At 40.3% G+C, this 13,800-nt stretch overlaps 1 pseudogene; it reads right to left on the bottom strand.

Annotated features, from left to right (window-relative positions):
* Positions 1 to 4,360: 4,360 nt before the first annotated feature.
* LOC134362133 (histone RNA hairpin-binding protein-like) lies at positions 4,361 to 7,349 on the bottom strand (annotated as a pseudogene).
* Positions 7,350 to 13,800: the final 6,451 nt, after the last annotated feature.

Genomic DNA, 13,800 nt, shown 5'->3' with positions numbered 1-13,800 from the left:
GTGGTGTCGCAACAGAAAAAGTGGCTGTGACACTGAGTTCCTGGATGGTTTTCTACAGCTGGTCTAGATTTTTCATGGCTCTTTAAATTAAAAGAATTTCCACACTTTCAAGTATTTGAAAACAAAGCCATGTGTGAGAATATGAGATCCACTTATATGCCCTTGCAAGAAATAGGTTGCATTCCTTTTTCTGCACTTAAAAAAAAAAATCACCTCTGTTTTTATTTCAGAATGCCATATTTGTAAATGATCTCAAATTAATCTTTAGCATGTGCCCATTTTGTTTTGATTTACTAAACTTTAAAAATATGCTTATAGTTCTCTTTTAACAGCTTGTGGCAACTTTTTCACAAATTGAAATATATGAGCAAATTAGCAAAATGAATACAATTAGCAAGCACCATTCAACAAGCACTATGGGTACAAATACCTTTACAGGACACAAAAAGCATGGTTATAGTAGATTTTACAATGCTGTGTAAGGTTTCTTATTTAATGTCACTCTTAATTAGCAAAATGCAATGAAATTACATGGAGAGAAGCAAACTAATATAGTTACCAGAATAGTAGTTTTACATGCCTGTGGGTACTTTTCACTTTTAAGGCAATTATGTGATGTAGTGGCAAGAACAAGAAGAACTAGGTTAGAGAGAATTCTCGTTGTTTATCTTAAGAGCTTTGCAATGTTGAGCAAATTGCTTAAATTCTCTGATCCTCATTTTAGTTATCTATAAAATGGGGTTTGTAATACTCTTATCATAGGTTGGAAAGGTTAAATGAAAGTCTGTGTAAAATGTCTAACATGGTGCCTGGTCCAGCATAGGATTCTCAGTAAAGATGGCTCCCATTATTAGTAGTTTTTGCAAGTGGTGGTGATTTAAAATGTTTAGGTAAAGCTTTCAGAAATAGTTGATTTTCAAATGATTTAAATCATTTATCACCAAAAATGTCAGTAATCATAAAAATTAATAATGATCTAAATCATTATTAACTAAACTATTTCCCTTAATATCGCATCACAAAGGCAAATCTTAACTTTGGTGGCTGAGTTACCTATTCTTCTTAAGTGCAAACCATTGTTTGGTAGCTTATCTTGCATGTTGTCACTTGACTCAGCAGTTGGATTTTTATTATTATTATTATTATTTTGCTTCAGTAGCATTAACCTTTCCTACCAAGATCCAAGCAATCCATATGCCAGTTTTTTCTCAGATCTCTCATAAATTGTAAGTACTAGATACTGGCTAGATATTTCCCGTGCTTACATAAAAGACACATAAATCAGTCTCTATATGATGTTTCTCACTGTAGAATGAGTTTTCTGGTTCAAGAACCAGGCAGTTTTACTGCATATCATGTTTCCATTTTTCAGCCAAAAGTTTGAGGGTAAAGACTTGCCGCAAAAAATCTTAAATTTTCTCAACCGTTTTCTCGCTTAGCATATGCAGAGGTTTGAAATGGTCAGTGGTAGAATAGTCCTGTCTGCATATTCCTTTTGAAGACATTAGAACAAGGGACTTGCATTTTACAGAGAAGGCTGGCAAGGTGTTTGGAAATATATCCAGAAACCTGAGGAAATTAGTGGAAAGAGAAACTTGTAATTTCTATAAATTGCTAGAGTACACTTTGATTTTACAGCAGAGGAATTAGATTAAGTAGTTTTATAAGGACTGAGATTAAGAGAATGCTAGCAAGGAAGGGTATGTCTTAGGACTTCTTAATTGATTAATCAGTGAAGTTATCAGATCCCAGTTAGAGAAGGTTCCAGGTTATACAAAACTTAAGATAACTGTCAAAGAGCTATAATGGCTTAATTATCTTTGAATAATACCTCTCAATGGAGAGACATCATGAGGAATCAAAATCTACATTTTTAAATTTTAATTGACACATTGTAATTACATGCACTTATGGGGGTACAATTTGATGTTTTGATACATATATGTGTTGTATAATAATTGGGTTAGAGTAGTTAATGTATCAATCACCTCATGCATTTATCATTTCTTTGTGGCAAAAACATTCAAGAGACTCTCCTGTAGCTATTAGGTAATATCCCAAACTTAACTTTTAGCCATAGGCACCCTACAGTGCAATAGAACACAACCACTTATTCCTCCTATGTAGTTGAACTTCGTACCTGTTGGCCGACCTCTCTGTCACACCCCCACCCCCCTGCCCCTTCACCAGTCTCTGGTAACCACTCTTCTACTCTCTGCTTTCATAATACCAACTTGTTTTTTGCTTTTTAGATTCCACAAATGAGTGAGATCATGTGGTATTTGTCTTTCTGTGCCTGGCTTACTTCACTTAACATAATGACCTCCAAGTCCATCCATGTTGCCACAACTGACAGGATTGTATTCTTTTTTATGGCTGAATAGTTTGCATTGTGTATATATACCACTTTTTCCCCCTAACCCATTCACCCATTGTTGGACACTTAGGTTAATTCCGTATCTCAGCTATGGTAAATTGTGCTGCGATATACATGGAAGTATAGCTATCTCTTCCATTACTGACTTCATTCCCTTTGGGTATATACCAGTAGTGGGATCGCTGGATCAAGTGGTAGTTCTGTTTTTAGTTTTGCGAGGAATCTGCATACTGTTTCTCATAATAGCTGTGCTAGTTTACACTCCCAGCGACAGTGTGCACCTATTCTCCTTTCTCCACATCCTCGCCAACACTTGTTTTCTTTTGTGCTTTTGATAATAGGCCTTCTAACTGGAGTGAGGTCGTATCTCACTATGGTTTCGATTTTCATTTTCCTGATGATTAGTGAAGTTGAGCATTTTTCATAAGCCTTTTGACCATTTAGGTCTTCTTTTGGGATATGTCCATTCAGATCCTTTGCCATTTCTCAATTGGGTTATTTGGGGATTTTTGCTATTGAGTTGTTTAAGTTTCTTATATGTTCTTGATATGAACCCCTGTCAGATGTATACTTTGCAAATATCTTTTCACATTCTGTAGATCGTCTCTTCACTTTGTTAACAGTTTGCTTTCATGTGCAAAAGCTTTTTAGTTTAATGTACTCCCACTTGTCTATTTTTACTCTCATTGCCTGTGCATTTGAAGTCTTATTTAAAAATTCCTTGCCCAGCCCCATGTCATGGACCATTTCTGCTGTGTTTTCTTCCAGTACTTTCATAGTTTTGGGGGTTACATTTAAATCTTATCTATTTTGCATAGTGAGAGGTAGAGGTCTAGTCTCATTTTTGCATATGGTGAGAGTTAAAGGTCTAGACTCATTCTTCTGCATTTGGATATCCAGTTGTGCCAGCATCCTTATTGAAGAGACTGTCTTTTCCCCAACATGTATTATTAGCAACTCTGTCAAAGATCAGCTGGCTGTAGGTGCATAAATTTATTTCTGGGTTCTAGTCTGTTCCACTGGTCTATGTGTCTATTTTTATGCCAGTACCATGCAGTTTTGGTTACTATAGCTCTGTAGTATAATTTAAAGTCAGGTAGTGTGATGCCTCCAGCTTTGTTCATTTTTCTCAGGATTGCTTTGGCTATTTAGGGGTTTTTTTGGTTCCATATGAATTTTAGGATTGTATTTTCTATTTCTGTAAAGAATGCCATTGGTATTTTAATAGGAATTGCATTAAATCTGTAGATCACTTTGGGTAGAATGGCCATTTTTTTTTTTTAAAGATTCTTTTCTTTTTATTTTTGCGATATCGTTCCATACAAAAGCAATAGAAACATAACAGTCTTAACAAGAAGTTTACAATTGGATATTTGAACAGAAATCTGTACACATTATCATATACAGCAATTTTACATGGCGATTAACTGATTGTAAAAAATGTTTTCTAAATTCCTCTGCTGCTTTAACTCTCGGAGTATTGCAGGTAAAGAGCCTACCACCCAGTGCTGTTTACAAGTACCAAATTAAGACTGTATAACTTACATAAAACCCATTAACTTAACACCTCAGCTTAACATCTTTGTTCAGAGCTCTGTATGAGGGGAAAAACCCACTCTGACATATCAATAAAAGGCCAAAAATCAAGTTTCCATAAAGATATTAAAGGTGTCTGACCCTGAGAATACTTTGCCAGATACCTGTAAAGAAAACTGACTCTAGATTGGTCCCGTGAATACATGGTTCAATCCAAAACCAACCCATTTGACTGACAAGTGGTAACAATGACTAAAATACTTGTGAAAAACCAGTTAAAGTATACGTGTCAGGTTAAATTGGAGCATGGTAGAAATTAAGCAATTAAGTTGTTGCAAAATTGCTTCAATTTCAATCTTCCTAGGATTTAACTCCATTTACAATTTAAAACATGCAAAATACACTCACTATACATAAAAGTAATGTTTCTTAAGAAAATAAGGCAAGAATAATAATTCCTCATGAGACAATGAACTATCAACACAGAAACCATCCAGGTTCAAGTACATGGCCCACGCCTGGCGATTGGCCGGCCCTCTACCTGGCCAGGCAGACGTGACTGTTTCTCTCAGTGGCCACCAGGTGGCACAGTTAGCTCATGGATGAGAAGTCTTTCAAGGGTTCAGTTAAACAAGCTTCCAAGTCAAAGTCGTCCTCCACTTGGCAGTCCACGTGTCTAACTTTGGTGGGTGTGCCAGAGTACACATCAAAGTTATCCTGAGAGCTCGTCTGGGACTCGGAGCTGCTTTCTGTGGATTCGGTCTCCATTTCCCCAAGGTCTACCGGATGTATTTCTTGCAAATCACATCCTTCTTCAGCTGGAGGATCCCCAAAATGCAGAGCCACCTTCCAAAGTTTGATCTGCTGGTCCCATGATCGTCGACTGTACTTAAATTTGTTGGGAGTCTTGGGATGAATGCCAGGTTGCCGAAGGTGCCGTGAGGCTTCTTTAACATAGCGATCGCAGGCAATGGTGTTCTTGCCGTAGTTGATCTGCTCCTGTCTCCTCATCAGGACACTCCCATCTGTCTCTAAGTCAGCGGGCACTGCAGATGGAGAGTCCTTTGAATCAGAACTTCCTGATGATGATTTTCTCTCTCTTCCAAAGTCATTTATGAGGAGTTTTCTTTTATATGTTGCAATTTCTTTGCTAACTCTGGTCCTCGTTTCATCTGCCACTGCACTTGCCCAGTCTGAACATCTAGAATGGGGCTTAGGGCCTTCAGGAGTGGTAAAGCTCTCGGGCCTGTGGTCGGCGCCCGGCGCTCTCCCTCTTCGTCGTCCTCGGGCTGCCGGCGCCTGCCGTCGGCTCTGCGCTTCCGTCCGAGGCTCCATCTAAAGTCTTTAGTGTTTTCTACATATAAGATCTTGTCATGTACAAACAGGGACAGTCTGATTTCCTCTTTCCAATCTGGATGCTTCTTATTTATTTCTCTTGTCTAATTGCTCTGGCTAGGATTTCCAATACTACGTTGAACAGAAGTGGTGAAAGTGGGCAACCTTGTCTTGTTCCTGATCTGAGAGGACAAGCTTTCAGCTTTTCCCCATTCGGGATGATGTTAACTGTGGGTTTGTCATATATGGCCTTTATTGTATTGAGGTTTGTACCTTCCATACATAGTTTGTTAAGCATTTTTGTTATCAAAGAGTGTTGAATTTTGTCAAATGCTTTTTCTGCATGAATTGAAAGGATCATATGATTTTTGTCTTTCTTTCTGTTAATATGGTGCACCACATTTATTGATTTGCATATGTTAAGCCATCCTTGTGTCCCTGGAATAAATCCCACTTGATCATAGTGAATGATCTTATTAATGTGCTGCTGGATTCAGTTTGCTAATATCTTGTTGAGAATTTTCTCATCTATGTTCATCAGGGATGTTGGCCTATAATTTTCTTTTGTTGTTGTTGTTGTTGTGTCCTTGTCTGATTTTGGAATCAGAGTAATGCTGGCCTCATAAAATTGGTTGGGAAGTATTCCCTCCTCCTTAATTTTTTGGAATAATCTGAAGAGAATTGGTATTAGTTCTTTAAATGTTTGGAAGAATTCAGCAGTAAAGCCAGCAAATCCTGGGCTCTTCTTTAACAGAAGACTGTATTACTGATTCAATTTCCTCACTTGTTATTGGTCCGTTCATATTTTCTATTTCCTTGTAATTTAATCTTAGTAGATTGTATTTGTCCAGGAATTTATCCATTTCTTCTATGTTATAAAATTTGTTGGCATATAGTTCCTAATAGTCTCTTATGGTCCTTCATATTTCTGTGGCATCAGTTGTAAAAAAAAAAAAATCTACAGTTTTTTAACTGACCCTAATCATGGGGTGACCAAGTGTCCCAGTTCACCTGGGATTGGGGGTTTCTTAGACCAGAGACTATCAGTGCTAAAGCCAGGACAATCCCAGGCAAACCAGGATGGTTGTCAGCCTACCCAACAGCCTCATATCTGTCAGAGTATCTGGATGACTTCATACTTTAAAAAATCTACCTGGCTTGCCTGATTCTAGACAGTTAACAAGCTTATATTAATTACCTACTGTGTGCCAGGATCCAGAGATTTTGATGTTCAAGTGATGAACAAGCATTGCTAATTGAAATATTTTGTGGTTCTCATGCTTTGTATCTTGTGCTGATAGCCCTGCATGGATACTTCTATTTCCAGATTCAGGTTGCTTGTGGAGCTATTAGATCGAACTCAGCAAACTAGAAAAATAAAAATTAAAGCCTTACGGTGGATTCTACCCTGATTGTGCTGTTGTCATCTAAGTTAGATATGATATCAAGAAACATATAGAATAATTCTTTGTGAAAGGGAATGAAGATGGGCCCAAAATAGATAATAAACAGCTTGCCTGTCTTCCTGCCTGCCTTCCCTCAAATATTAAGTTAAATGTAGTACATGTCCTAGCATTGTATTTTGCTTCCACAGAGGTTTATTGAATGCTTACTCTGGGCCAAACCCTGTGCTAAGTGCTGGGGCTATGAGGATGAATGAAAAATGGTCCTGCCCTCGAGAACCTTCCACCTAGGTGGGAGATGAACATACACGCTGCTTTGTCTTGGTTTGCTACCCTCTCCCCTGGATCCATTCTCCACCTTTCTCTGTCCTGCTTTGTGCCTCAAGGGTTTGACCTCTGAGCTGCATCACAGAGGCTCTTTGCTCTTTGGCTTCTGATTGAGTTCAGTGGGAGACAGTTTTGGCTGGCAGCTCCGGCGGTTCCTCTACAGCTGCAATTCCCTCCTCCGAGGCTCCAGCACTCACTGGACTCCTGTATCCAATCACTGATTTCCTTAACTCTGTCCACTTCTGAAAAGAGTCCCTTCCTAAAATTATTTTCATTATTTCCTTTGAGTGTACCTTTTGTTTCCTGGGCAGACCCTGACTGATTCAATATGAAAATAAACTATTGAAATAAAGGAAGGTGAGTACCGTCATGGAGGTATATACAAGTAGAACAATAAAAGGTGCATTCCTGTAAAATCAGGAATGCCCAGAGAGTGGAGATAGGTAAATGCCTCTTGAGCTGAACACTGAAGGATAAGTCACAAGTGGGAGAAAGACCTGGAAGAGGCAATGTATGGCATGGAGAGAAAATAACCTATAATGCAGTCCTGCAACTGTTAGCAAATTAAAACATCTGGAGCACAAAGTATATGGAAGGAAGCAGTGGGAGACAGTGTGGAGAGATAGGCCTGGGTCTGGGTCTGGTCATGTAAGGGTGGTAGGAAGCTTTGTTCCTTACACACACACACACACACACACACACTTGAGATTCATTAGACAATAAAGCAAAGATTTCTGCCCTTTGGAAAACACAAACAATAACCAATAGATATGACACAACTATATAAATAAATCATATAGTATGTTAGAAGGTGATAAACATCATGGTAAAAGAAAAAGAAGAGAGGAAGGATCAGGGATGAGTTGGGCGATAGTAGGCTGCAGTTTTCAAGAGGGGAATAGTCTTCATTGGATAGGCCATATTAGGAAGGTAATTTGTGCACAGAGTTGAAAAGAACTGAGGGAGTTAAGAATGTGGATACCTTCAGGAAGAACATTCCAGACAGAGGGATCAGCAGGTGCAAAGGCCCCATGGCAAGATCACGTCCGGCTTATTCCATGAGTATCAGTAAGGCCAGTTAAGCTAGAGCTGGAGGGGAAAAGGAGAGAGTAATAAGAGATGAGGTCAGAGAGCTTCAGGGTGGAGAAGGCCTTGAAAGGCCTTGTAGGCTATTGTAAAGCCTCTGTGTTTTATTCTTAGGGACAAGGGGAGTCACTGGAGACTTTTGAGCAAGGAGTTACATGCTGTGACTAAAGTGACAATCAACTGAAAAAATGTAACTATGGATGTACCATGGAAAAAAAAGACTTAAGATCTTTGATACTCAAAGTGTGGTCCAGAACCAGCAGCACTGACATCACCTGCGAACTTGTTGGGAATGCAGAATCTCAAGCCCCCAAGACAAAAACTAAATGAGAACCTGCACTTTAACTAGACCCTACGTGATTCATTTGTATGGTAGAGTTTAAGAAGCACTGGTTTAAAAGATTCCTCTAATAGGAATGTAGAGAATGAATTTGAGGCAGAAGAGACAAGTCAGAGAAAGGTGGGGAGGGTCTAAAGCAGAGAAACAGGAGGAATGTGAAGAGGGGACAATACAAATGAAATCAAAGAAGACAATGCTCAGCACAATGTAGACAATTCCTAGATGCTTTAAAAAGTATTTGAAATAATAAAGATTCACAGCAAAGAAATGTATAGGGAAGTACCATGCATCCTTCACCCAGCCTCCTCCAATGTTAACATCTTAAACAACTACAGTACAATATCAAAACGAATAAATTAACTGATACAATCTACAGAGGTTATTTAGATTTCACCAGTCATTGCATGCATGTGCATGTGTGTTTGAGTGTATCTGTGGGTAGCTGTACATAATTTTTTCATATGTGTGGCTTTGCCACCACAGTGAAGACAAGCCATCACCGCAAGACTTCCTCATGTTACCTCCTCGTAGCCACACCCATCCCTCCACCCCTAACCCCTGGCAACTATTTCACACATGCCATGTAAGTGGAGTCATGCAGTATGTACCCTTTGGGACTGGCTTTTTCATTCAGCATAACTTCCTTGTGGTTTATCCAAGCTGCTGTGTCTATCAGTCTTTCATTCCTCTTTATTGCTAAGCACTATTCCATGGCATGGATGTACTAGTTTGTTCCACCCATTGAACCCATTAAAGGACATTTAGGTGGTTCCCAAACTTTCAATTTGGGGCTATTATGAACAAAGCCGCTATGAGCATTCATGTACCACCTAGATATTTTTTGCATGAATGAATGAGATAGAATGAATAGGATTTAGTGATCAGCTGTGGGCAACGAAGGGGGATATAGTAGTAAAAAATGAGCCCCGAGACAATGTGCAGCCACCAAATACTACAAAAGACTTTATTTTTTTGCATATATGTATATACTCACACTTTATTAATAATCAAATAGTATCCTTTTTAAAATAACACAATTTAACAAAAGAAAACTGTGAGTTTAAAATCAAAAGTAAAACTTGACAAAATGAATAAAGATCACAGTTTTCAGCACAATCATTTAAAATATTTAAGAAATTTAGAATGGTCTTTGTTGTGCTTTGACGTTTTAAAAAATATTGATGTTTTACAAATTCTGTTTTATTCGTTGCTGGCATTCCTATTCTGTAATGTGCTATCATATTAAGCATTACTATATCACAGAGTTCTTCAAATTGTATTTAAATTCATTTTAATTTAAAGAAAGAACATTCTACACAGTCATGGAAAGTGTCAAAAAGAAAAATGGTAAAGGACACATATCAGAAAAATGTACATGGTGTTTTACATCATCTATTATAGAACAATTCAGGATAGTGTCCTTTTCTTTTCTCTTTTATTCTACACTTTAATGAATTTACACATAACCCCAGTGTTCCCTAGTTTTTTTGCCTTCCAGGATCACACTTTCCTTTAATATTAAAATAAGAATAAATCAAGTCTTTACATTGTGGATCGTGGAAAGAGCAGATACCCTTCCTCAGTTGGTATCTGACCTGTCTGCTGTGGGCTGATTCCTGGAGTGCTCCTGGATCTGAGTCCTCCCATGGAATGATGCTACAACCACTGTGCACACCCAGAGGTGCGAGGAGGAAGGCCACAGTCCCCCCACGCCTCTGTCCCAAGAGTTTGAACAGCCTCATTCCTAACACCACACCTCCAGGCTTGACATTAGGGGAAATATAGCACAAAACAGGGAACAATTTATCACATCGCCACCCGTTCTCTGCCAGAACCTACTGACCGCCTCCCTCTTAGGCCCCAGACCACCATCCACAACCCAGGAATGTAGCTTCCCCTCCACTCAGAGTTCTTTCCTCATGGCATTTCTTTCCAAAGTTCTGGGGCCCACAGCTCTGAGGACTCTGACCGCAACCCTGCATCCCACCCTCATCTTCCTCACCCCCCCACCCCTGTCAGGAGAAGTCAAACCATCAGTCAACTTCCTAGTAATTCAGAAGTTTCCAGCTTTCTCACCTCGGGCTCACTCCAGACTAACTGCAGCCCTTCCTTTCATATCGCCAAAGGCTATGGAGTCTTTTCTCAGATGAAAGAGATTTTATCGAAGGCTTAAAGATTAAAAGAAAAAAGATTATAATAAAAATAAAACATCACCCCAAGGCTGATTGCTTCCAATACTCATTAGTATCTAATTTCTTCTATTGTTACACATAGTTCAGGCATTTTTACACAATTTAAAACTTTTAAAACTTGTATTGTGATTTTACACTGAAAATCCAAAAATATGCAGTTCTTATAGTTACCATCTTTTTGTAAATTACAGGCGAACATCATATACTTGCATTGATAGGACGGAATAATCACATAAAATATATGCCCATTTAAATTTTGGTGAATGATGTAAGTTTTATATAGAAAGATTTTTTTTTTTTCTTTTTTTGTCGTTTTTTCGTGACCGGCACTCAGCCAGTGAGTGCACCGGTCAGTCCTATATAGGATCCGAACCCGCGGCGGGAGCGTCGCCGCGCTGCCAGCGCAGCACTCTACCGAGTGCGCCACGGGCTCGGCCCAAAAGATTTTAAAATTTCTATAAATGTATTTTTTCTTCCCTAACAACATCAGGTTCTCAGTTTTATGTAATTAGGAATAAGTGCTTTTTCAATAGTTTCATTTCATTTTCTCTGCAAAATGTCTCTCCCCTACTAGTTCCCACCCAACCTATGTTCTGCTTGATATTAGACAAAGATCATGCAACCTAATAGATGTAGCATGCAAAATTATTTTTCACCAAAACCTCAATTTCTAGAATAAAAGATGAAATAAATTATGTTAAACTTTTATTAGTGCCATTACTTGATTGTATTGTTACTCTTTGTCTATGTGTTTTTTTAGCCACCAAAATACCTCATATGATTAAGCTGAAAATTTTTACTTATGCATAAAATTATGTAGACATTTAAGTAAAATACATTAAGCTTGAAAATTTTAAATTTAAAAGTGAAAATAAACATAGATCTAAAACAAAAAATATATAAAAAAATAAATAAAATATCAAACACACACACAAATAAAAATAAATTAATGTGAGGGATGACTGTTCCCAGAGCAGGAACGTTCTCGGGCGTCTCTTTAGCCTTCTCTTCACTCCCACCCCCTCCCCCAGCAAGGCAATTCACGTTCAGTTCCCACTACTTTGCAGTGTTCCTAGAGTATTTGCAATCATTTTAGTAGGTCTCCTAAAACTTCTTTTGTACCATTTGCGCGCTTCATCCAGTTGCCTCTTCATCTATAGAAATTAACTGGGATGTAGCGAGAAAAGAAGGCGAGTCAACAGCTCTGCCTAGTCCTTGGAGTTGCGTGTGCATGTCAGGAGTCTGCCAGTTGCACGGTGCAGATGACGAACTGCAGTCCTTCCTCCTAAAAACACTGACAAAGATCCATCGTTACGCGAGTGCCGGACCAAAGCAGAGTGAGGCTGTGCTGGGTTTCGGTTGTGGCTGCTCCACACCCGCTTCTCTGCCTTGCTCTGTGCCCCGGGTCAACCTCTGACTGCTGGTTTCCTGGGTCCCCCCTTGAGGACGATGGCTCCCGCCAGGCACTCCTGTCCCGGCTCCAGCTCTGGCTGTCACTGGGCTTCAGAATCAGTGTCTCCTCCCCTTGCCCCGGCCCTCAGAGCAGTGAAGGATTCCCAGTAGAGCTGGAAAGCAGCCCAGTCCTTCAAATCCCTTCATCTGACCCGTAGGAGCTGAATTCCATTTTATTCCAGGACACAGCAGGTGATGCAAAATCTGTTAGGTATTATCTGGTCTTGGCGATCAGGGAAATGTGTTTTTTGTTTGTTTTTTAATGTGGGCACATAATTTTTAAAATTCCTCTCTTTCACCTACCGTAAGAACACAGCCATATTAATTCACAATTCTAATTTTTAAAAAAGTACGACTTCCACGACATTTTGGCTAGCAAGTGGTCCAATATTAAAGCTTTGTCACACGTGGTAAGTGATCTGCCTTCATGGACTCTGACACATCTCTTGCCTCCTTTCAGGTAAAAATCCGGCAATGACAAAGAGCTTTTATAAGGACTCTTGATCTATCTACAAAATACGTGTATGATTTCTTCAGCCATTATAATGGTGTCGCTCTGCTGTCCTCATCCTCCAAAACTCTACGGTCCGTACACAGGAAGAATCCTTGTCCATATAGAGAAAGTCTGATTCCTCAGGATAAATTTAACAAGTCCAGTGATATATTCTGATATTAATTCTGATATATGCTGATACACGACGGCTCCTGTTTGCACTTTCTTAGTGAATTTGGACTTGCAACTGCTAAGTCTATTATGAATCAGGAGGTGAGACTTTATGTTGCTGTACAACTGACAGAATGATTTATTCCTCCATAGGTCTTTGGAATAGGTGACAGTCACCATTCATACTTACTGTATTTGCGCATCCTATTGTCATGGAGATAGAGAACCAAATTGAAACACACTTGCCAGGGTCATAATAATGTAGCCAAAATCTAAAGAACAATTTTGTTTTTTAAGTATGCATGATTTCACGTGTTTGCTCCAATGGTCAACTGATTTCTTTACGCTTCCACTGAATTCTAAAGCTCAGCACTTCTACAGCTATTGACTCACGTGGACTTTATATCACATGGGCCCAGATATGACCCATCTGGCAGTCGGCTTGGGTTGGCCAGTGGATTAAAGGAGAGAGAGAGAGGTCAGGAATGATTCCCAAATGTCTGGATCTGGTGACAGGGAGATAAGGCAGGGCGAGCTTGAGCGGAAAAAGCTGGATTAGGAACTGTTGAACCCCGACGTCCCTGTGGGCCACGCAGACAGAGGGACAGCCAGCGAAGGCCACCCTTGCGTGTCTGCAGTTCTGGGTAACACCGTCCCAAGAGGGCACCCAGGCAGGAGAAAGAGGACCAGGCCCTAGGGAATGCCAACAGCTACGGGTGGGGCCCGGGAGGAGGAGAGACTGAGCAGGAGTCTTGGGTCTGTTAACGTGTCCGGTGGGGGGGCGGGGGTGGGGGGAACGGTGAGAATGAAAAGGGAGAAGGGGAAGGAAGCCCTGTCCTGTATAGATGAAAGGGACGTGTGAGCGACGGGGGAGGAGTCCGAGCGACGGGGGAGGAGTCCGAGGGACGGGGGGAGGAGTGTGAGCGACGGGGGAGGAGTGTGAGCGACGGGGGAGGAGTCCGAGCGACGGGGGAGGAGTCCGAGGGACGGGGGAGGAGTCCGAGCGACGGGGGAGGAGTCCGAGGGACGGGGGAGGAGTCCGAGGGACGGGGGACGAGTCCGAGCGACGGGGGAGGAGCCCGAGGGAT

The sequence above is a fragment of the Cynocephalus volans genome, chromosome 13, assembly GCF_027409185.1.
Source record: "Cynocephalus volans isolate mCynVol1 chromosome 13, mCynVol1.pri, whole genome shotgun sequence".
NCBI classification, from domain to species: Eukaryota; Metazoa; Chordata; class Mammalia; order Dermoptera; family Cynocephalidae; genus Cynocephalus; species Cynocephalus volans.
Note: the sequence above shows the minus strand (reverse complement) of the source record. Positions and strands in the feature narration are given on the sequence as shown.